Raw genomic sequence first — 25,497 nt, forward strand, 5'->3', positions numbered from 1 at the left:
GGTGCCTGGAGAGGCGGCGGCTCCGGCGCCTGCGCATCCGGCTCCAGGGACCCTAGGTTTTCTATGGGATTCCCAATCTGCACCAGAGACTTACCGGAGCGTTCTGCAGCGACTGCTTGGGCTTGCAAGGCGCGACCCGAAAGGAATTTAAGCAGTCTAGAGCTCCACAGAAAAAAAGAGCGTGAGAGAACCATACACGGAGACGGCTTAACCGTTTATCCGAATTAAATATATGTACATATATTTATTTACAAAGAACTGTTGAGTTTTCTCATTTTCGCTAAGTGGCCGTGGGCAGCGCTATAACAGTAAGTGGAAAATACGATCTTCGTGGCATTTCTGCATGTGTAGTGCAGCCAGTTGTCTGGGAGATGCTTTGACTATTGTCACTTACTTTGCTTTGCATAGATACATCTAAATGCACGGTGACAATTGCTTTGGTTAATGCTGGTGATATGAACGTACTGTTAGTCCATGAGAGACCTTTTGGAATAACGGGGGCGGGGGAAGGGGGAATGTTTATATGCAGCGTGTTTGGGGGATTGTCTTAGGCTGGATTTAAGATAGGTGAAACAGCGGCGCTTTTTAAGTTTGTCTCTAGGTAGGCAGATTTCCTTACACAGATTTAAGTAGCTAATTGACCGACTGTGAAGTTTTCCGGTTGCTGATAAAACTCTTGAGCGGTTGCAGTCAAGTACCAACCTGTCATCCGTGGGGCTGGTGCACCATTTTTCTCACCGTGGAAGAGCAGCGAACGTGTTTGCTAAGTAAAACTGAGTGGACGAGATGGTGTGGAAACCAGGGTTGGTTTCCAAGTGGAATGTTCGTGTTTAGAACCACAGAGCTAGGCGCTAGAAGCACATTTCTCTGTTAGTATTTAGAAATGAGTAGATCATTTTTCGGGTTTGATTTTTCATCACGATGGTGAATGGGCAAAAAAAGGAAAGATGTTCAACCGCCCTGTCAGCCCGGTCTATTCTGAACAGAGTCTGAGACTCAGAGCCTCTGAATGGGGATTGTCAGACCCAAACTAGTTACCTGTCTTTGCATCCTGTATTCGCATTCCGGAATGCAGGGTTGAAAAATGTAAACCCAGATGTTTTACCTTTAGTAGTGTTTCTTTAAAGGAGAAAAGGTCGTGCTGTGTTTTGAGTTAAAATGGGTTCTTCCTTGCCCAGAAACGGAAGAAGGGTCTTTGCAAGGTCAAACCCCCGTGGAAATCAGGGACTCTGGTGAATTGGGGGAGGGGGCAGGAAATGGTGACGCGCCCTGGGGGTGCTCAGCACTGCACGATCAGTGCCCTGTGAGATGTCAGAGTGGGAATCCATTTTTCTAGAGTTGCCCTCCTGGCCATATTTTGGAGACTGAAATGAAATGGAAATGCTAGTGGGTGTAGTAAAAACAAGTGTATACTCTCTGTGTGTCATAGCCCACTTGGAGACAGGAGGAGCAAGGGAGCTGTGTTTCTACCTATTAATTTTTTCAATTGAAAGGGATCTCACGTTGAGACAAATTAAAAATGAAACTCCTGGGAAGACGCATTTTATCCTCACAGCCATTTAAACTGCCTACATATGTGTGTTGTGGCTGGTGAGGGGGGAGGGGCGTCCTGCTTCATTGAACACCTCACTCATGAGTATACGGTCATTAAACTTGGGTGTTAATAACCCCAGAAAATGCTGCACTGAAGCAGGCTGGCAGAAGGGCATGAGGCAGGCAGACGAGAAGAGCATGACCAGTGTGTGATGGATTTCCATGGAAAAAGTAGATCCAATTTCTGGGATGAAATGAAATAAATTTTGCCCCTAATAGGATAGATCATTATAGGACTTTTGGCTCTTTAGTCAGTCTGACTATCTGGAACCCTCTGAAGGAATTTATAATTTATTTAAATGGATGCAATTTGAAATAGAAAATTCGAGAATATCCTCTCCTTGGAAACCCAAAGTGTAAATCATACTGCCTTCTCGGTCCCTCCCTTCTTTACTCCAGGGAAGAAGGACCAATCATTTGTCATAATTGAGCCATACCCCTCATCAACCCTGAAAGTTGGAATCAGCTCCCTGAATGGTGCAGGTGTTGCACTGCATTGATGAATGGGTGGTGGAGAAAGAAGGGGAAACCTGGTGTGAAAGCTCATAGATGTTTGCTCTCAGATACCCTGCTTCATAGGCTGACAGTTATAGAGGGAAACATTGGGCAGAGACCTTTGAAAGCATCTAGTCCAAACCCGTTGTTTTACGGATGAGAAAATTGAGGCTCAGAGCCATGGAGCTAGGAGAAAGTCAATTAACTGCTAGTCTATGGAATAAAGAATTAAAAAGTATTGTTGAGTGGAAGTGTTCCCTTCTCTCTGCACTTACAGCATCCTCAATGACATAAATAATTGCCTGCTCCCCAGCACATCTTTCGAGAGAGAGTCCCAGGGTTCCTTTTCATACCATTGCATCTCTCTTCTCTGCCTTTTTCTTTTTTTTTTTTTTTTTTTTTTGTAAGGTCTCCATCTCTTTTTTCTATTGTCCCTCACTTCTGATATACCCACCTCATTAGATGTTTACTCTGGTCTTCCTAGCTTCTCAGTCCATTTCTTTAGAATCCTTCAAGTTTTTGGAGAGAACTGGCAAACCAGTTGGAATCTTCAGCTCCTGTTTGAAAACTGTCCAGGCCCATTTGTATCCCCTCTCTGCTCTATTCCCCAGAATCCTTTAAGGAATCTAGCCTTCTGAGACACTGCAGGTGCCTTCCCTCTTTTCTACCTGTTTCACCTCCTCCAGCACTGCTGCAGCTACAGGCACTGGGACCTAGTGGAGTGAGGAAGCTGCAGTGTAAACACACAGCAGGCTCTGCCAGCTCTCCTTTGGCTCCTAGAAGGCAGAACCCAAATCCAAGCTGCCTGTCTCCAGCCTTCATGGAAATCCTCCAGATGAAGCCACCTGCAGAGAAAGGGGCTGGGGGCTGGGCGGGAAGACTGAAGGAAGACGCCTGAATCATTGTACGTGAAGCAGGCGCTATAGAGGAGAGCAGTGCAGCTTTTTAAAACCTTTAGAGCTTTTAAAGTGCCGTCTTGCTGGACAGGGACTGCAAAGCAGGCAATAATACCTGCCTAATTGGCCCTTCTCTTTCCTTCTTTTTTTCCTCCTTTCTGTTCATTTGCTTTCTCTATTTCTCCCTCATTTTCTTCCTTCCATAAAAATTTCCTGAGTGCCTGTGCAATAAAGCTCTAGTCCTTTTAAAGATAATCCAGGCATTCCTGTCCCTTCTCGCAGGCACTCAGAAACTGAGACTGAAACTATCACAAATGTCTCCTTTGGGGAAATGCCAGGAATTCTTACCTGAAAAAGCGGAGACATTAGTGGAGGCTTGAGAAAGACAAAGTCTGCGTCTCTTCCTCGTTTGAGAGATAAGCTAAATACACTTGGAAATTGTTGAGGAAGCTAAGGAAGCAAGGTGGTGAGTTTCTCAACACATTCCCCAATCAACAATTTAATTTAACCACTTCCCTCATGGTAAACCTTTACTGAATTGGGATGAGCTCTGTCCCATAGAGTCTGTCCCTGACAAATGCTCTTGGGTCAGATGTCACCTGGTCTTGCTATCCTGTTCTGAAAACAGGCATGTCCAAGCTATTGTGAACACCACATAGCTTCTGCAGATATCAGAGACTTGTAGCTGCTAAGCGTCCGGCTTTGATTTGCTCTGCCATGAGTCTCATTCTGTAATAGGATAGCATGGTTAGAAATGTCCTGGGCAAGCTGTAGGTTTTCTATTTGGGTTGCATATAGGTATGGAGTCCAAACATTGCTGAGGAGCTCCCTGTGGCATTTCATAGAATGACAGCTTAATATCAATATGAAATGTGTGGTTTCCTAATTCGCAAGGGCCAAATATATTTAATGTCGTTCTAAACATCTTTTTCTTTGTATGGAGTAATTTTTATGCTCCTACGATTAGTGATTATTTAGGAAGACAGGAAGGTTCTTCTTATTGAGGGATCACATTCAGTTAATCTAAGGTTGAAATTGACAATGTCCATCTCAGTTGCATTTAGTAGATATAAATATATTAATTTTCTAAAGTATCAAACGGTGCAGAGATAAATTAATAAATGAGTGATATTTCTACTATCCCAGTGGTTAATTCACATAATTTATAGAGTATATGAACTGGATGGGATACATATAAGTTACCTAATCCATCCCTTCAGCATGTAAAAAATATAGTAGAGTAAGGAACATTTTTATCTTAAAGACATATCTGCAAAGCGAAAGCACATTTCACAAGGGCAGAGATTTTAATGATCTTTTTCATATTTCCACAATATCTATACAATGTCTTTTATAGTAGATACTCTGTAATACTTCTCAATTAAATATTTGTTCTCCTAAGAATCAGTTACATGTAACTTGTTAATTATGTCAAGAAATTAAATCATTTATACTAAAAGCATGCACAGAATTAGAATTGCTTTAAATATCTTTATGTTACTAAAAGGAAAATCTAGACTAAAAGTTATTTTATAATTTACTTTCAGTAAAGGCGTAAAAGCACTATATTAATACCTTTAAGCATGCTTTTTAATCCACTTACAAGAGTATACTCCCTTTTATTTCTTAATAAGTAAAAATGTATATTATTTTTACCTATCTATAAGAATTGATATCAATATGTAAATCTAGACTATGGTAGTAGATATGTGTACCAATTACTTAGATCATGGGTCTCATGAGCTATGGAATTATTTTAACGTGTTCACACTGTGAAGGGACCATAACACGGGATTTCTCATTTACAGTTTGTTTCTAAAGACGGCTTATGCTCTTTTAAGTGATCAAAATAGTTTGAGTTACTTCCAGCTTCATTCATTGAGAACTCCACAAATGGGATCTTGGGGGTGCTTTAGAAACTGCTTAATGAATGAAACAGAAATGGAATAGCAAGTTACTGAAGAATCCTCAAAGAGGTTTGACACTTTAATAATAAGGTGTCTGTGAATACATAAAGAGATGTTCTATACCCTTATCAGCTAACTTAAAGCATGCAAGTCAGATAATTTGTCCATGATTCTTTTGTTTTCTCTGGATTTCTCCACTGCCTTCCTTTACTGCAGTTCTAACACAGATGACCTGCTGTGTAGCCATCATTTGTTTTTTTGGGTTTTTTTTTAAGACAATGCACCGCATTTCTAACCATTTGTTGTATTATTTTCAGGTGAACAACCTATTTCCTTTTGTTCTAAATTACAATTAAGACTTGGAGTACTCTCATTCACCAAGTGGCTTTCAAGCTCAATATATCTAATGCAATAATTGCTGAACTTTTTATAGAAAGAAGGACTCTCTTAATTGAAAAGATTTCATTTTTTGAAGTATTGCTCATAAAAGGCAAAGTGTTAACAAATCAGTTAAATTTACTTGCAATTATTATAGATCTATAGAATGAATACTATTTTTCTTTATTCTTGCTCGAATAGGGATCTTTCTGAAAAAGAAATCTGTCACTTTAAGTGTATTTTTTTCTCCTTTCTTTGGATCTTGTTTATTATCTCTTGGGCTCTGAAACTTTTGAAGAGCTGAATGTAAATAGATTTTTTGCACATTATTAACATGTTAAATGTGCTTTGTAGCCTCGGTAAATTTTTTCCAATGTTAACAACTAGATACTAATATTTCTGTTGTTTCATACTTTAGAATGTTTATTGCATTTGAAGGCTTCTTAGAATAGTAGATTCTGGTGCTGCTGGAGTCTGGTGTTTTACATTTTGTCTTGGCTTTATTAATTTGTGATTAGCATGTTTATTTCTGATTTCTTGAAACCCAATCTTAAATTAAGTGAAATTTCCCATTGGAGGCCCATTAAGCATTATCAATAAAGTTGACATGTTTACTAATGTAATATTTTATTTTTAATGTATGAAATAGTGTTGTACAAGTCTGATTTTCAATTAGCAACTTCTGGAATTCTTTGGCTTTTGACGTGATGAGTTAATGAAAGACTATCAATTTTGTTTATTCCAGAAGTTCAAGTGTTTCTTAAATTTATACATAAGGTGCTTGGTGTTTGCTTTCTTACTCATATGGGAAATTTTATGAAAAATAAAAAAGAAATTGTGAAATAAGTTTAAATTCTAAACAAAATTGTTAGTTTCTCTTTTAAATGTTTATAAAGGTATTTATTCCTCAGAGTGAGGTGAAAACCATCCATTCAGTCTTCCCCCATTTTTAGTTAGTAAATGGAAAAATTCCTCAACCCTCACGAAGGTTTCAGTTGACTCAAAAGAAACTATAGGAGGAAATGTAAAACAAGAGTTTTCAAGCTAGATACATTTAGATAAAAATCCCCAGTTCCACAGTTTATTAGTTCTGTGACCTTGAATACATTGTTTAACCTCTTAGCCTCAGTTTCCATTTAAAATAGTAATTCACAGGATTCTTGAACAGAGAACAGAAGACTATGTATTAAAGGATATAATATAATTAATGCCTCATTTTTGAAAGTGTGCAATTAATGATAGTCATTGTCATCACTATCATTCCTTTCATCAGAAATCAATGGTTCATAAACCACTTTAGTCTCTGAGCTGTAGTAATTCCACTCATAATGGAACCTCTGAATAAGGAATTGAGCTATGACCAGTGAACAGTTAACAGTGCTTAACCTACCTTGTAAAACAAATATCTATTAAGTAAGTGTGCCAAGCACTGTGTAGTCACTGTGGAATCAGCATTAAATAAAATACAATGTCAGCCTTCAAGGAATTTATTCCTAATGAGGAAGATAAGTACAGTTCAGTACGTCAAGTGAAATAAAAATGTGGTATAGATGCATAGAGGAAAAAATTTCTAGAAGAAGTACCTACACTGAGACCTCAAACTTCCCATTTCTCATTCTTTCTTTAAATGCATCCGATTTCCATTATACCTTTTCTTTACCATCATCTCCCTACCATATAATACCAGCATATAATTAGCCACAACAGAATATGGAACTAAGAGGACTTTATTTTTTTTTTTTTTCGGTACGCGGGCCTCACACCCCTGTGGGGCCCCTCCCGCCACGGAGCACAGGCTCTGGAGGCGCAGGCTCAGCGGCCATGGCTCACGGACCCAGCTGCTCCGCGGCATGTGGGATCTTCCCGGACCAGGGCACGAACCCGTGTCCCCTGAATCGGCAGGCGGACTCTCAGCCACTGCGCCACCAGGGAAGCCCCTAAGAGGACATTTTTAAGCTTGTTTCCTTATTGAATACATTTTAAGGTCATCTATTAATTATTTTCCAATGTAGCTAAATAATGTGGCCCTTGCCTCCCACCCAAGCCTCCAGTGGGTCACTGAAACTCAGTGAAAATATTTCAAGAGCCTTGCCTTTGGTTTAAATATTATACGATGATACTTCTATCCTTTAATACCTTCCAAAAAAGAGATTTCTGTCTGATACTCTCTGCTCACCTCCCTTATTACTCCAACTAATTTCATGACTAATCTTTCAAATGTATCTGTGGGAGGACTCATATGATCATACAATCTACTCCTTCATTTTTTTCTCCTAGGGCTTTTATGATAAGGAAAATACACCTCCTAATACCTCCCTTTTTCCCACTGAACTGAAAACGTGTTTCCAAACCCTATACACATACACACACACACATATCCAAAATGGCCTTACTGTCTTTAGGTCTTCTAAGAGCCTTTTCACTTCTCCTCAGCTTTTTCCTCCCTTCTCCCCCTATTTCCTGCCCCACTTACTAAGGAATTTCAAGTATATTTCTTATCTGGAGTTAAAAAGGAGCATCCTTTTCTCCTTTTGAAGTCTACAAAAGTTGCACCTAAATTCGGAGGCTATTTTGTATAGTAGGAGTATTGGATGATTCACAGAATTGGGTAGGACTTTTGATTCTAATTAATTTGGGGGGCTTGTGAAATGGGATCATATATTTACCTTATAGGAATCTTAATATACATATATATATATATATATGATGTCCTCAAGATATATATATATATATATATATATATATATATATATATATATATATATATGTATATCCGTACCACCTAAAAGAGCTTAGTGCATAGTAAATAATTCTTCCTCCCCCTTCGGACCTCTACCTTCCCTCCTGCATTTCACCATTTCTCCTAGCAGGACACTTAGGTGTTCTGCTCTTTCCAGGTAGATTTGTCCTAATTTGCTGGTGGTTAAATAATAGCTAATATACACATATCCGAGGTAGCATGGTGAGTGTGGTCCTAGAGAATGTATACTGACTGAATCAACGCCTTAGCATAGACCCGTGTTCCTGCATCTGTTTGGAAAAGTTCCCCATTCATTTAAGACATGCCTCCTACTAAAGTTCCCAAAGCTTCTTCAGTTAATGAACTTGTTCAGTTAATGAACAATCCATCCCCATCCAGTGATTTATAATGCTCTTCATAAATTATGTTGGAGGACATCTGCTAACCTTTAATTATCTTCCAACCTTTATCCTCTCCTTCCTTTACCTTTTCTGAGGTGCCCTGAGTGTGTTTGAAACATTCTGATGACATCCTTACTTCACTTCTTTGTGTCCGGTCTAGCATTATCAAACTTACATATTTTTGGTCCATCAAATGTCCATCAGATAACATCAAATAAATGGAAGAAAGAGAATCCTTAGTGGAGCACACCACATACTACTGCAGAGCATGTTCGAGGCAGGGTTGGCCTCTCAGAGCCTTTGTTTGTTGAGCATTTGTAGAAGTGTGCACTAATGCATGTTGGCCAAGGGCAGAGAACGGCTCTCAAAGCGAGGGTGAGGGAGAGGTGCAGCTACATACAGATACACACCTACCTACCTACATACTTACACATATACATGATAGGCACACAATAAGCTCAATATACTGTCATAGATTGTTTTACATTTTAAGCAAAATATTTAAGAGCAAATAGCTTTATAACAAATCAGCACTTTTGAGATGACATTACAAGGAAGCCCTTTTGAAAGTTTTCTCATTCTAGGTGAAGTGGCAGAGTTGAAAGGGAAGGTGGTTTAAATTTGGTGGTAAGAACATTTTAGACTTTGTTTCTTTAAAGAAATATTTCCAAGACACTGATAGTTATTTCCCCTCAAAGAGTTTTGTGGAAACGTTTTTCGAGGAAACTAGTGCTTCCTACACCCCACTCTTAAATATTTTCAGTGCATATTTTCATATTAATAATAAATCTGAGTGGTCCTGTTGTAAAGACCCAATATCTGCTTACTTTGCTTCCTCTTATGTTTCCCAACCTGTTTGCACAGAGAACTTATGTTGAAATATGCTTGTTACCATCTTATTGTAGTTCTGAAGAACCCAGTCAGAAAAGAAGGACAAAAACTGAACTATGTAATAGAAAGTACATTAAGACTAGGAGTCATTAATTGTGTGTTTTAGGCATCACAGCCATGTTTTAGGTATCATAAGTGTGAAGTCCTGGAAAAGTTACTTTACTTTTCTGAGTTTTAGTTTTGTCATGTGAAAATAGATATGAGATTGCCTACCCTCTCTAGTTAGGAGTTATTGTGAGATTGATATGACTTTGAACTTACTCTGTAGATTGTATAGTGCCATGTAATGGTAAGAAATTTATAATTATTATTCAACTTTAGAATTTAAGAATCAAAGTACTGATCTTGTGCAAATTATTGCATTGAGGGTATGTCTGCCAAAATAAGTCCCCTGTCCCCTATCCTCCCCCACCTCAGCTCCTAGGATAGAATAACAAATACATGATAACTGTAACCAGGTTTTCACACAGTTAAACTGAAAACGTGATTTCGAAATAAAATAATTCTGGAGGGGAAAACCTAAATTATTTAAGATTTGAGATAGATCTATATCTTTTATATTTTTCTCAGGATTTCTCCTGTTGTAGTTGAGCCCGTAGCATTTTTCAGTGGAGTAAGCGTGTCTCAATTTTCAGAGAGAGTCTAGGGGAAAGAATGGCAGCCTTGGCATGCTCATGTGTCTGTTCCAGCAGGGAAGCTTTGGAAAGAAGATTTTTATCCTAATGGGGTAAAGAGGTCTATCAGAATAACTGGGCCTTCCATTCCTGGATTCAGCAGGTATATGTAGATCTGAACAATGTAAGAGCAGGGAAAACTGATGGAAGAAACAAAAGAGACCCACACGTGCATATGTCCAAAGGGAATCCATTTTAGACAAGCTCTGTGCCTCTTAGTGCAGTCCAGCAGGGACAATAGCTTCTCCTCAGGGACAATGGAAATCATTTCTCATGAGCTTCCACAGCCCTGATGATAAAATCTGATTCTTTCCTAGGAATCCTTCTCTAGTCATCCTAGCCAAGCGTTATCTCTCAGGCTTCTTATCGCATCTAGACTCATAGTCACTTGTATATGGGCCAGCTGTCCTCTGAAACTGGAAGTTCCTTGAAAGGAGATATGTCTGATAAATTTTTAGGTCCCTTTTAGAGAGGTGTGCCACTGCAGGGCAGTTGAATAGGAGTGGTAGCAAGTCAAGTGTACATTGCCCCATCCATAAGTTGTAAAGTTTGGAAATTTATAATCAGGAGCTATTAAAGAGTTCACAAACACCCAGGATTATGAGAAGCAGCATCTGGGCATCTGACTCACAAAGGGTGTCAATGGCCAGGTTACACCAGTACCAGTCAAGTAAGACTTTGCCCATTTCCTATCTAACCTCCTTTTCTTGCCCACCTCCCTAGAGAAGCAGAGCAAACGATGGAGGAGGGAAGCAAGCAGGATAAAGAACAGATTACAATCTCTTCTCCACTGCTTAGTTCAAAATTGAACTGAGAAAGGAGAGATAGGGTTAGATATATAGTGGAAATTTACATTTAAATTAGACTGAAATTTTTAACACCTTAGAAACAACCACTTTTCTGTTACCTGAAAAGATATAGATCAGCCCAAAATATCATCCGGGAAGGGGAGAGTAGAGCGTATTTGAGGCAGTGATGAGAAAATAAAGCTATATAGCTAACCCATTCAATAAACTGGTTATAAAAGGAAGAATACAAAATAGCATATGATTCATTCATAAAACAAGAGGTGTAGGCCAGAATTGCTGGTGTAGGTATTAGAAAGAAGAAACTGGTGTGAACTGGAGTGGCAGAGGAAGGTGGTCTGGATCCAGGTCACCAGTGGTACAGGAGAAACTGGAAAAGAGACATTCTTCCAAAGAGGGGCTCCGTAGATGACCATGTACACACAGGGCTTATATCATTCATCTTTGGCTCTTAACCAAGATCAGATTCATTTGAATATTGGAAGTTATCTCTAGGCTAAGTCAGGAGAGCAAGGAAATGAAAACGGAGATAACTTATACTTTGTAATAACATTAAATAGTAATGGTGTAAAGCAGGGGTCCCCAACCCTCAGGCCACAGACCGGTGCAGGTCTGTGACCTGTTAGGAACTGGGCCGCACAGCAGGAGGTGAGCAGCGGGTGAGCAAGCGAAGCTCCATCTGTATTTATAGCCACTCCCCATCACTCACATTACTGCCTGAGCTCCGCCTCCTGTCAGCATTATGGTGAGTTGTATAATTATTTCATTATATATTACAATGTAATAATAATAGAAATAAAGTGCAAAATAAATGGAATACACTTGAATCATCCCAAAACCATCCCCACCCCTGGTCCATAGAAAAATTGTCTTCCACAAAACCGGTCCCTGGTGCCAAAAAGATTGGGGACCACTGGTGTAAAGAATTTAGAGTGTATAGGGCACTGTGTTGGATATTTACACACGTCACTTCACTGAATCCACATTACAACTCTGCAAGGTAAGTGTCTGCAAGGTAAGCTTCATTTTATGACTGAGAAACTGTGTCTCAGAAAGTAATTTGTTCAAGGTCACACAGCTACTATGTGATAAAGGTGTTATTTAAACCCAGGACTCTCTCTACCTTTCTACACAGGCTTTTTTTCCCTCTTTTAAAAAACTTTTTGATTATGGAAAGCATACACATTTGAAGAGAATGATGTAATAATGCCCATGTACCCATCACCCAGCTTTAACCATTATTAAAGTCACTTTGCTTCACTTCTGTACCCATTCTTCCCCCTCCAGTGGTTTAGTTTGAACAAATTAAGACACTATATCATTGCATCTATAAATATTTATATATGTATCTATAAGGACTCTTTAAAACATGTCCACAATACTGTTATATACCCCCCAAATTATTTAATATCATCAAATATCTAGTCAAAGTTCAAGCTCATAAGTATTGTTATAGTTTTTCTGAATCAGGATCCAAATAAGGTCTACACATCCCAGTTGGCTAGTAGACAACATCCTGTTTTGTATAAGACATTTATATAAGACATGTTTCTCACTAGAGGGAAGTATGGCATGGATAAAAGAGACATGACTTCAAAGATGAGGCTAGTTGCTCTGAACAAGTTATCTAACTTTTGGAGAACAATAATTATATTCCTCAGATTAATTTCAAGGATTAATAACATAATGTCTATGAAAGGATTTTAGTGAATTTTAGTTTCCTTTCTTAAAAGAATTTAAAGGAAAAAAAAAGGTATACTAGGCCAAAAAGCTTGAGGAAACTTCTTGGAGTACTTTGGCTACTGATCCTTTGAGATCACCCATTTTGTTTCTGGATTGAAATTTGACCACAGTTGTGCCAGAGTGGCTAGTGATTAATAGCTCTGAATCCTCCCCACTGACATGTTCTGTATGGTTTCCCACATCAAAAGGAAGGAAATATGTGACTTTAAAATGATCTCAAGTTCAGAAAAATGATTGTAAGATCTATATTGAATGTAATTTATAACCTGTCTCACAAAATTGTTGTGAAAACCAGAGGTAATACATATTAAATGCCTAGCAGGGGCTTCCCTGGTGGCACAGTGGTTGAGAGTCTGCCTGCCGATGCAGGGGACACGGGTTTGTGCCCTGGTCCGGGAAGATCCCACATGCCGCAGAGTGGCTGGGCCCGTGAACCATGACCGCTGAGCCTGCGCGTCCAGAGCCTGTGCTCCGCAGTGGGAGAGGCCACAGCAGTGAGAGGCCCGTGTACCGCAAAAAAAAAAAAAAAAAAAAAAAAAAAAAATGCCTAGGAGAAACCTATCATTTAAGTGACAATCAATTTTTAATAATGAAGTAGTATTTGCTATTCTCAAAGAGCTTTTAATTTAAACTGAGAAATTAAATGAATTCATAATCAGGAAGTATAGAACTAAGTACAACTGACAGGCCACCTCCTGAATTGGGTACATCTAAACCATTTGTGAAGTTAATGGGTACTTTATTCTAGAACATGGATATTTGAACTCAGAACATTGTATTTATAAAGACTCATAGCCCAATGACAGTAACGTAATGTTCTTGTAGTGCTTATGCCTGCTTATTTAGAATATGTAAAGTGAGCAGTTTCTTCTATGTTATGTGGGAAACACTTCCTAAAATGCCAGCCAGAGGTTGCTGGTAAAGAGTACTCAGATTTTCGTAATAGGTCTATAAGGCTATACACCTGTGAAATGAAACTCACTGGGAGGTAATACAATAGAAGGAAGGCTTAAAATTCATACAGCATTCCAGCTAGCTTCTCCAAATTTTTATTTGTTATTGGTTCCTATAGTAGATAATCAAGAATCACGTTATTTCTCTGAATTTGAATCTAACTTGGACACCACTGATTATTAACATGGTGATTGAGTCTGCCTCATTATAACAGTGAGAATATTCCAGCTTTGTGGTTGTCTAGGATTAGATATGAGTGTAGAATTTTTCTTTGTTAATTAAGTGAAGGAGAGATTGCTTTTTTCTTTCGAAAAACTTTTTAAATCTAATTTTAAAAACTCAGTTGACAAAACTCCAAAAACTAGAACTAAAGAGGGCTGCTGTTGGCATTCCAGGTAATTCATTGAAGAAATACAGTACTTCAAGCCCCAACCCTTACATGACAGCTCTTAAGTGAGCTTCACTGAAAGCCGGGAATTTGCTCTTTTTAAGTACTTTTTCTGAATAAAAAGAATAGTATTTACTCATTGTAGAAAAATTAGAAAGCAAAACATAGAAAAAATAAAATCAGAAAACAAAAGAAAAATCAGAGACAAGAATAAAAATCACCTACAATCTATTATTTATAGGTTATATTGCCCTCCTTTATATTGTTTTCTAATTGAGACTACTCATTTCTTTAAAATTTGTATTCTACTTTTTTTTCTTAACACCACCCTTGCAATTAAAACTCTTCACAAATGTAATTTTGAGACATTACACTCCACCATATGCATAGACAAGGTTTACTTCACTATTCTCTTACTGTTACACATTTTAACTTTTTTTTTTTTTTTTTTTTGTGGTACGCGGGCCTCTCACTGTTGTGGCCTCTCCCGTTGTGGAGCACAGGCTCCGGATGCACAGGCTCAGTGGCCATGGCTCATGGGCCCAGCCACTACGCAGCATGCGGGATCTTCCCGGACCGGGGCACGAACCCACGTCCTCTGCATCGGCAGGCAGACTCCCAACCACTGCGCCACCAGGGAAGCCCCTAACTTTTTAAATATCACTGAATGGAATATCTTTGTGCACAAAGTTCACTGCCATTTTAAGGATGGACTGGACAATGTCCTTGGTGTAGATTTCTGGGCATCACTAACAGAGTGAGTAATTTCTTTGGACCCAGGCTTTGCTGCTTAGTGACAGAGAATGGGATTCTAGAGAAATAGTAGGCCTGAAGAGTCATAACGTTGAGTACTTTGTGCAAAATTCATCAAAACTAGTTTGTAGTTTTCGGAGCCTACTTTATGAGCAGATGGCTGTATTCCTTTCAGAAGCTCTTAAAAGCCTCTTCTGATCAAAACCTACCTGCAATTCCCTGAAACTTCATCACGTCTGTCACTTGGTTTTGGAGCAGGAAACAGGAAAGAGAGCTGAATCTAGGCTGACATCCCAGAACATTATTTTATACAGGTTTTAGTAGCATACTTTGCCTTTATTATCAGATCTGTGCTCTGTCCACTTACTTCACCTTGTTGCTTTTAGTTCACTCTGTTGCTTTTACATGAAGTACCATCTCTGTGTTTCATTGATTCATTCACTCTTTCAACAAATACCTATAGAACATCAATTGTCTGCTTAGTACTAAATATACAGGGTAAACTAAAACAGCCATAATCTCTGCCCTCATGAAGATCAGAGTCTAGTTAGAGAAACAGATATTAAACAACTAATCACAAAATAGCATACAATTGCAAATAAGATTAAGTACCATGGAAGAAAAATACATGATGCTGTAAGAAAATGTAACAGGGAGACCTGTTGTGAGCTGCTTGAAGTAATAGATTCCAGGGAAATCCACTGAGGTCTACATTTCCAACTCACCCTCCTGGGATTGCTACTAAGACATGTTTACCATGGCTGGGTCTTGATAAGGAGACGGCTGCTCCCTTTCTCTTTGAGAAGAGAGGAGTGGGTCTTGCTCCCAGCTTTTAGCATCTCCTACTTTATCCATCTCTCACAAGGCCCCAATAATGAGGACAACAGAGCTTTTGTTGACAGCACATCTCCAAGAGAACCATACTCTTTGATGCATAGTTCACTGGGATAGTTTCCAGATAAAGAAATCTGCAAGCACCTGTGTGTCAGGTACTCTTCCCAAACCCTTGGTTGTTTTCATGTGATATAGACATGTGGGTGGAGACAGATAATTGGTAGTCTGACAAGAACAATCATAAGAGAAGCAGCGTGTGCCGTGGGAGCACTTCTGGGGCACGCAGACCCAAACCTCCATAGGATAAGGGTTGGAGGTGGGATAATTTCAGGGATGCCAAGATTAGGAATTAGGAAGACAATGGGAAAGAGGAGTAAGGATACTATTATTGACAGGGGAGCAGGAACCAAAATAAAGTATACGATAACTGTAAGAAAATACTTTCAAATGCGTGTGTCTGACATAATGTGTTAAAGGGTGATAGAATCTTGATCAAATGTAATGGGGAGCAATGTGGATTTTGTAATCAGGCTCTATCACAAAATATTCCGAATGATGTGAATCGTTTTATCTTGAAATTTGGAAAATGATACCTATGGGACAGGATTATCATGGTAATTAAATTGTAAATATTGCCACATAAGTATATTTGATACCTGGACTTCAGAGGTAGTAGTAGTGATGATTCTAATGATAAGGTCAATAATACTACGCGTGGTTAATTTATATTGACTTCATTACATGCATTTATTTTTCTCATGGTCACAAATCATGCTAAGAATTTTTATTCTGACTATAAAAAAAAGAGGAAATGGAGACTTAGAAACAGTAGGTGACATGCCAACTGTCACATAGCCAATAAGTGGCAACACCAGAAAATCTGACTTTAGAGCCCATTTCTTTCTTTCTTTTTTTTTTTTTTTTGCGGTACACGGGTCTCTCACTGTTGTGGCCTCTCCCGTTATGGAGCACAGGCTGCAGACGCGCAGGCTCAGTGGCCATGGCTCATGGGCCCAGCCGCTCTGCGGCATGTGGGATCTTCCTAGACTGGGGCACGAACCCGTGTCCCCTGCATCGGCAGGCGGACTCTCAGCCACTGCGCCACCAGGGAAGCCCTAGCGCCCATTTCTTAACTGCTGTCCATAGTCTGCCCACAGTAGTCAATTCACAGCTATTATTATCATTATCATTATTTTAAATTTAAAGCTCTCGAGAATATAACCAGAATTCTATTAAACATCTATTATGCTTGTTTTTTTTTTTTTGAGCAAGAGCTTACAGCCTTGTAATTTACTAACAAACCAGTTAGAATTAGATTCAGCTTAAAATGATAGAAAACCCCAAATAACAATGACTTAATAGGAGAGTTTATTTCTTACTCATATAAAAGAAATCCAGAGGTAGGCAGTCCAGGGTTGATAGGGGAGCTTCACAAAGTTCTCAGGGACTCAGACTCCTTCTTCCCTTTACCTCCATGATCCTTAACATGTCACTTCCATCTCATGATCCAGCATGGCTGCAGCCATCACATGTGCTTTCTACCAGTAAGAAGGGGGAAGGGGAGATGAAGGGTGCATCCTTCCCTTTTAAGGATCCTTCCCTAAGTCAGACCTCCTGAAAATTGACATACATGCCACTGGCCACAATTTAACCACATTTAGCAAAACACCTGCTATAAATTAGGGGTTTTATTATTAAGGAAGAAGGAAATGGATTTTGAAGGAAACCTGACGCTTCTGCTGTGCTAGTAATAATAAAACTTTTAAGTTATAGTAAATATTTTTATTTAGATTATCAAATTATTTCTTTAAATGTAATATGAAAAAATCAGCACACAAAAAAACAGTGTTTTAAATTCACATCTAAAATTCTAATTAACAACGTCTTTTATAAAAAACATTGTCCCAGAGGTCATAAAATCTTGGTATTCATGCCTGAGCTTTGCTTCTAGCTTTTTGTCTTGGTCAAATCACTTTCCCTTGCTGGGCTTTAGTTTCATATGTAGAATGAGTAGGGTTAAACTAAGATATCTCTAAGTTCGTTCCATCTCTGCCTACTTTTACCAAATGTAATAGGTAAATCTCATACGTTTTCTTACTAGAATTTTAAAGTAGTATAAGTGTTATAGGGCAAAAATCTCACAATGAGCCACTTTTCTCAGGAATAGATACAGATTTATCTCTGTACATTTATACCTTGCCTTCTCTGAGAAAAATTAAAGACTTCTATTGTTTTTTTTTTTTTTTTTTTTTTTTGCTGTACGCGGGCCTCTCACTGCTGTGGCCTCCCCCATTGCGGAGCACAGGCTCCGGACGCACAGGCCCAGCGGCCATGGCTCACGGGCCCAGCCTCTCCGCGGCATGTGGGATCTTCCCAGACCGGGGCACGAACCCGTATCCCCTGCATCGGCAGGTGGACTCTCAACCACTGCGCCACCAGGGAAGCCCTTCTATTGTTCTTTACTTGTGCAAAAGAAATATGATTACAAAATGAAATAAGCAGAATAGACACTGAGAAAGAGATTAAGCTATCATTTTTTTTTTGCTGAGCATATTTAGGGAAAATCCAAAGTTTCAAGTATAAACAAATATTAATAAATATTTTAAAAGGAGGCTGGATGCAAGATAAGTTACAAAAACAAATAGCCTTTTCTTTTGGTCTATCAAAAAAGCTTTCAGAAATGAAAATTGGAAAAATATTCTATGCACAATAGCAAGAAAGATGACAAAATATTTAGGATTAAAAATTATAAGAAAGGCTAAGTGCCTTATGGATGATAACTATCTGAAACAAATCCGTTTTCAATAGATTTCTTAAGTTGCCTCTTTGGGACTTGAAAATTTCTTCTGTGAGAGTACGACAGTTCATCCAGTTCAGTAGACATTAATTGATAAATCCAGTTTAACAGGTTTTAATTGAGGGCTTATGTGTGAAGCCCTGTAATGGAAAAAATTAGAAGCGGAAAAAAAAAGGACTCTTTCATGGAGCTTATGGTAGGGAAAACACAATAAACAGATGATTAAGAATTGATCAGTGGGAAAAAAGGAGGAAGATTATGCTCTGGTGGGCATGTATAACAAAGAGACTAACCTAATCTAAGGGATTCAGGACAGAGACAAAGTGAGACTTATGCTGAGGTCCAAAGTAAGAATGGGAGTCAGCCAGGTGAAGGAGGTACAGAAAGAGTGCTCCCAACACAGGGAATAGCAGGTGCGAAGAGCTGGATTTGACATTGAACCTGGTGAGAAACTGGAGCTTAAAAAGGAACTTGGAAGAGTGGCATTAGATGAGGCTGAAGAGTTAGGTAGCAAGCAGCCGGGTTTCATATTGCGATGAATCTTATAAGGAGTGTTAAGGGTTTTTTAAACTGTGTTCTAAGAGGAATAAGAAGCTATGGAATGTTTTAAAAAGGAAGTGACTTGATCAGACTTGCATTTTCAAAAGATCCTTCTGGAGAATGAATTAGGGAGGAAGTAGATGGAAACAAACCAGTTTGGAGACAGTCATAATTGTCCACATGAGAAGTGATATTGGCTTGGGCTGAAGTGGTACAGCACAGATTCAGAGACTTGTACAAATTTGGGTGATATTTAGGAGGTAGATCATACAGGAGCGTGACTGTATTTGTGAAAAGAGGAAAGAAGATACTGTGTTTGTGGGCGGATTGATGGTGGTATAATTCTTCAGATATATCTATTTTTTTGATAACCAATGTCAAGTATCTATTTTTTTGTGACTCTTAACAATACAGCCCAGCAGTTAATAGAGAAACTGACACTCCCTTTATGTTGTTCTAAATAGGTATACTCATCAGAATAAAAAATGTGACTCACACCAAATGCTCTAACCCAGCCAGCAGGGTCTTCAGTACTCCCAGCCTTCAGAATTAATATTCTATTCTGTTGAGGATAAATTCAAACCTATTGAGGTTTCCTCAAGGCCTACAGTTTGTGTCAGGTGTTCCCAATTTTTCCAGCGCTATTTTATACCTCTAGGACTTCTTTATAATGCCAACGCTTTTTCAAGCTTCCAAGGTTAGTAATTGTGATTTCATTATTAGTTGATTGAAAGAACACAGAGTGACAAATAGCTACTATAAATTCAGTAATGCTTAAAATTCATACATTATTAGCAGCAGTAGTGCTGACATATATTTGAAAAATAATGCAATGGGATGTGAAAGACACACTCTTCCATTTCCAAGGCTTAGTTTTCATATGTATTCACAGACCCTTTGCAATAATTTAGTGGATTTTCCTACTTCCACACTTTACCCAGAGATCCACAGACCAAATTTTATCTTTCAGATGATCATAAATGTTTTTGCTTCAGATAAGAAGCAAAGGTCCTGTTAACATGATCTCTTTAAGAACTGCACATTCTTTAGAAATCAAAGAATAAATTGTTGCTCCCTCATGACGGCATTTAGACAGGGCCATGAGATTACATAAGCAGGTATTGTTTCTGCTCTGGCATAAAAGAACCTAGAGTTTAGAACCTGGAGTTTCTCCCCAGTCAGGGCATGCATTGCATTAAAGCAGTTTGTCTGCCTCTGAACATTATTATACAAAGAATACTTATTTTAAGAATACACATCAGAACTAGACCTAAGGAGCCATCGGGAGCCAGCAAACCTCTGAGGATTTGCTGCTGCCTCCTTTTCTTGGTCTTGTGGAATCCAAGATGTTCCTCTCTCTATACATAGCATCTCAGCTTCTCTCTCTGCAGTTTAGCTTTGCAGTCACTATTGATGAAGGATGCTATACCATCTGTCTTCCTTTCCAAATCCCTGAAAGAGCAAGTCTGATTACTTTTATCTCTATTTGCAGAGCTCAGAAATTTATTTATTTTTGGTTGCGTTGGGTCTTTGTTGTTGCGCGCGGGCTTTCTCTAGTTGCAGCGAGCAGTTAGTAGTGCATGGGTTTCTCATTGCGGTGGCTTCTCTTGTGGAGCATGGGCTCTAGGCGCACAGGCTCAGTAGTTGTGGCTCACGGGCTTAGTTGCTCTGCGGCATGTGGAATCTTCCTGGACCAGGGCTCGAACCTGTGTCCCCTGCATTGGCAGGCGGATTCTTAACCATTGAGCCACCAGGGAAGCCCTGATTGGATTTTTAGGTCATCTCTGCCTAAGAAAACCTTAACAATACTTCCCTGAATATGAAATACAGATAAGACCATCTCAGCTAAAAGAAGAGATGAGACATATTAATACCGATGTGTCCAGTATATCTGGCAAGGAATAAGCAGGAAGGTGAGATGAAGAGGGAAGGGAACTATTTTGTGACAAAAGTAATTTAGGCACTTCACATACATCTATAACACAACACATTATCTTCAGAGCAAAACCAGCGAGTTTATAAAGTTTCTCCATTTAATAGAAGACAGTGGGGCGTTGAGGGAGTGAACACTATGCTTTGACATCCAGCAGATCCGGGCCTTTTTGACTCCAGCACTTGAGCTGTTTGCAAACTCATTCTAACCAGGAGTGTTTAGCTGTCCCTGGCATCAGTCAGTACTGTATGCTTAATTCTAGGGAGAACACTGGTTAATCAGTCAACTTGGTTAAGTTTAGGTCAGTCGAGACAGTTTTTAAGATGTTAAGCAAATATGTAATTGCTAAACATTTGAGAATTGCCTGTGTACTGTCTAAATGTGTAAGTCCTTTAAAAATAAGGTATAGTTTCATTATAAAGATAGTCTTTGACAATCTGAAAACATTAAAGTAGAAAGAAATTTAAATCATCATCCTAATGTTCAAAGTTAATTATTGTGATTTTTTGACATATTTCGTTCTGATCTTTTTCCTGTATGCCTACTTTCTTACATAGTTGTGGTGTAGATAAAATTTACCCTTTTACTTCTAAGTATTCCTTTTTAAAACCGATTCTTTTAACTATATCATGTGTTTTTCTAAAGTCATACTCCTCTCTGTTTTCTTTTATCTAGTCTTCTTCCATGCTTCAGAAGGGATTTCTGTTCGGTTTAGGAAATATATCAAATACAGTAAAATAAAACAGAAAAAAAAAAAGTGAATTAGAAAAGAGATTTCAAAAAAGGAAAACAAGGAAGTTTTTCTATGTGGCTTGGCAACCTCTCCCCTGTACCGTCCTTGAGTCCTTCTGGCCCCAAATATGTTTCTAGAGCCTGTAAGCTGAAAGAAACTATGCCTAGATAGTTGGCCAAGGATTGTGTTCTATTTCGGCAGTGAAATGCATATTTATCATTAAGTGGACTTTATTACACCATTCCATGACGCTGTTCAGAGTGACCTTTACAAAATTATCCCAATACTCGTGCTTACAGTTCTGGAAAAACAACAACAGCAACTACAAACAACTACCTACTCATTTTATGTGCTTAGTACAATGGCAGGAAACCAGATGACTCAAAGAGTTACTATCATTCCAACTTCATTGATTCAGAGCCTCAAAAGATCAGAATCTATCAAGATTCCTTGCAAATGTTTTGTTAAACTGTTGTATCTAATATCCCCATTCACAGATGAAAATTGAAATTTTATAAAATCATTTTAAAAACGCTTACTGAATGTCCATGTGGTAAAGGTGTTGATGAGCAAGACAGGGTTCCCATCTTCAAAGTGTTCCAAGGGTCTAGCAGAGTCAGGCAAGCAGACAAGTAATTGCAATGCCCAAAACTACCTTGAAAGTGTTAATTGCAGATGCAATTGTAGCACCAACAAAGCAGTTATAAGACTACGGAAATTAACTTGATTTCCATGTTGCTTTATGATACCAATTTGTGTATCACAAAAATGAAACCACTTGAGAATTAACAACGGAGAATAAGAGAAATGTATTTTTTTCCTAAACTTAAAATGGACATGCTTTAAATTATTCAGTAAACTTCTTAGAGTCTGGCACAATTTTCTCCTCAATTTTCTGCCACATGTTTTCTTTGAAATGAACATGATTACTCTGTATAAGAGCTGGAAGAAAACATCATTATCCAAAATCATAATGGCACCCAAGCCATTTGATTAGTTAATCTTCAGCAACGAAGTATACCTAGGAATAGTCAGTTGGGATTAGAGAGAAATCTAAATTACCAACTGCTTTAAAGGAAAATATATTAATTTTTTATTGTGAAAAATTTCAAACATACAGAAAAATTTAGAGAATAGTATAATAAATATCCATTGACCTACTACCTAGCATTCAAAAATATTAATGCCATCTCATATTTTGATATTATCATCATTTTTCTTCTCAGTCCCATTCACCTCCCTTCTTCCTCAGAAAAATCATTCTGTTGAACTTGGTATGCATTTTCTTCATGAATACTTTTATTCTTTTCACTAAATATGTATATCTCTATAGTATCATTTTGGCTTTTTTTGTTGTTGTTGTTGTTGTACGTGGGCCTCTCACTGTTGTGGCCTCTCCCGTTGAGGAGCACAGGCTCCGGATGCACAGGCTCAGCGGCCATGGCTCACAGGCCCAGCTGCTCCGTGGCATGTGGGATCTTCCCGGACCGGGGTACGAACCCATGTCCCCTGCATCGGCAACTCTCAACCACTGCGCCACCAGGGAAGACCCCATTTTGGCTTTTTGATATTTAAGTAGATGACATCATATTGTATGTGTCATTCTCCAACTCACTTCTCTCAAAATTATTTTTAAATCACTGTTTTTATTCATATAATATCATTCATTCATTTTGACTACCATATAGTGTTTTATCATGTGACTATACTTCAAATTAAATTACTCATTCCCTATTTGATGAACATTTAGGTTTTTGTAACTTTTTTTTTTTAATTTGCTATTGTAAACTTGTAGTGTACATCTTTTTCACATGTCCCCTTGTGTGTTTGTGTGAGTTTCTCTAGGGTATATATGTCAAAATGGAATTGCTGGATTATGTTCTATATGCATCTTCTGCTATATTAAATATTGCCAAACTATTCTCCAAAGAAGATGTACCAATAAATAGTCCCACGAGCAATATATTAGAAAGAATTCATTTTTTTACATCTTTGAAGACACTTGATATCAGCATATTTTCAAAAAATATTTTTACCAAACTGATTATAAAAAAGTGGTCCTTTGTCATTTTCTGTTTTCTTATTTTTTATTGGCCATTTATGTTTTCTTCTCTGTAAATTATCTATTCATATGCTTTACCTATGTTTCAGTAGGATTATCTTTTCCTCATTCGTTATTTGGAATTCTTTATATAATCTGAACACAAATCCTTTGTTATATACATGTCAGATATCTTCTCCTTGCCTGTCACTTATTTAACTTTATCCACGGTTACTTTTGTCTTAAAAACAGTTATTAATTTTGAGATAGTCATACTTATCAACCTTTTACCATGATTTGTGTGTTTTATTTAGTTTTGGTTTTAATCCATCTGAAATATAATTTTGTGATTGGTGTGAAGTTTTGCCCTTTAGACAATATTTTCCTAACACAATTTTATTGAATATACTTTTGCCAGAATTTCAGACTAATTGGGACTAGGTAGGGTAGAAGGAATGATGAAGCATATACAGACATCTAAGTTTCTGACTTGGACTTGCAAACTCATGGCTCTTCCCTGAATTATTGAGACAGAGATGAGGTCCTGCCCCCTCTATTCTCCATTGCCTTATGCTTCTCTAGAAGATAAGTAGCTCATTTCTTCTGTCAGCTACTTCATGCTTTTGTTGATGGAATCTAGGTGTAAGTTTCATTTGAGGAGAACGGTAGATTTGCAATCAAGAGATGAGGCTCTGGAACTACATCTTCCATAGATATTCTCTACACTCTTAGAAAAAGCTTGTGTCTTCTCTAGGCCTCAATTTCTCATCTGGAAAAGAAAAGCATTAATCTAAACTAGGATCTATTTATTTACATTCTCTGGATCTCAGCCTTCTCAACTTTATAAGTGGGAAGATTAATTAGATTTTACAAAGATCTTTTCAAGTTCTCATATTTTAATGTAAGTTAAAATGGTAACTTATAGATCTCTCACCATTAACACTAATGTGCTACCATAGAATCTTGTACATTATAGAAATGTGTAATCACTCCATATTATACATTGTAATTAAATTTTTAATATATTATTTATATCTTCCACTGGGTCATTGGTTTCTACAGGAATTAAGAAGCTTCTTATTCATCTCCATATCCTGATACATAACAAGGTTGCTGCACATAGTCTGTATTTCGTAAATCAACTCTAACATTTTGTAAGTCAAAAAATAGTAATAATAAACAAATTGTTTTTGATAATTTCTTTGATAATTCCCCTCAATATTTTCTCTTCTCACTCTTTCTGAAACTCAGACTAGTAATATGTTTGATTTTGTGGAATAGTCTCTATTTTTCTATTTTTTCCTCACCATTGCCTGTCCTTTTGTCTGCACTTTTTATTGATGTGTAAGGAGGAAGACAGGAAAACAACTGACTTCATTTTTTCAGTAAATAGTTGTAATTATAATGTGTATTTAATGTTGTATGTCTGCTTTTTCTACTTAACATATCATAAGTAATTTGCCATGTTTCAGCATTGTATTCACAACTTTATATTCCATTGAGTAAACATGCCATAATTTACTATACATTTCCCGAATGGGACATGGTTATAGTTCTAGAGTTTTTACCATTATTAAATAAAGCTGCAATAATTATATCCCTATATACAACTTTTTTCTCTTGGATTATTTCTTTAAGATAGCTTCCTCTGGAAACAAAAGTGTTGATATTTAATGCTTCTTGATTTCTAGTACTTTCTAGTGGGTTGTACCAACATACAATTTTACCATGTTAGGTTATTTAAACGATTGAAATTGGCCATTGATATTGTGTCTTTTGTTCTGTTCATGTTCATTGCCCAGCTTTCTGTCATATTCTCTTCCCATTTATTTTTAAACACATTTAATCCATAAATGACATTTATGTGACATAGTTTTCACATTTTGATATTTGCCTTTTTTTCTGGTGTTTTTAGACTCTCTAAACTTTGAATTTATATAGTTATATTTATCAATCATATACTTTATAGTTTCTGCCACTGCTTTTATGTTTAGAAAGTT

The sequence above is a fragment of the Mesoplodon densirostris genome, chromosome 14 (genome assembly GCF_025265405.1).
Source record: "Mesoplodon densirostris isolate mMesDen1 chromosome 14, mMesDen1 primary haplotype, whole genome shotgun sequence".
NCBI lineage: Eukaryota > Metazoa > Chordata > Mammalia > Artiodactyla > Ziphiidae > Mesoplodon > Mesoplodon densirostris.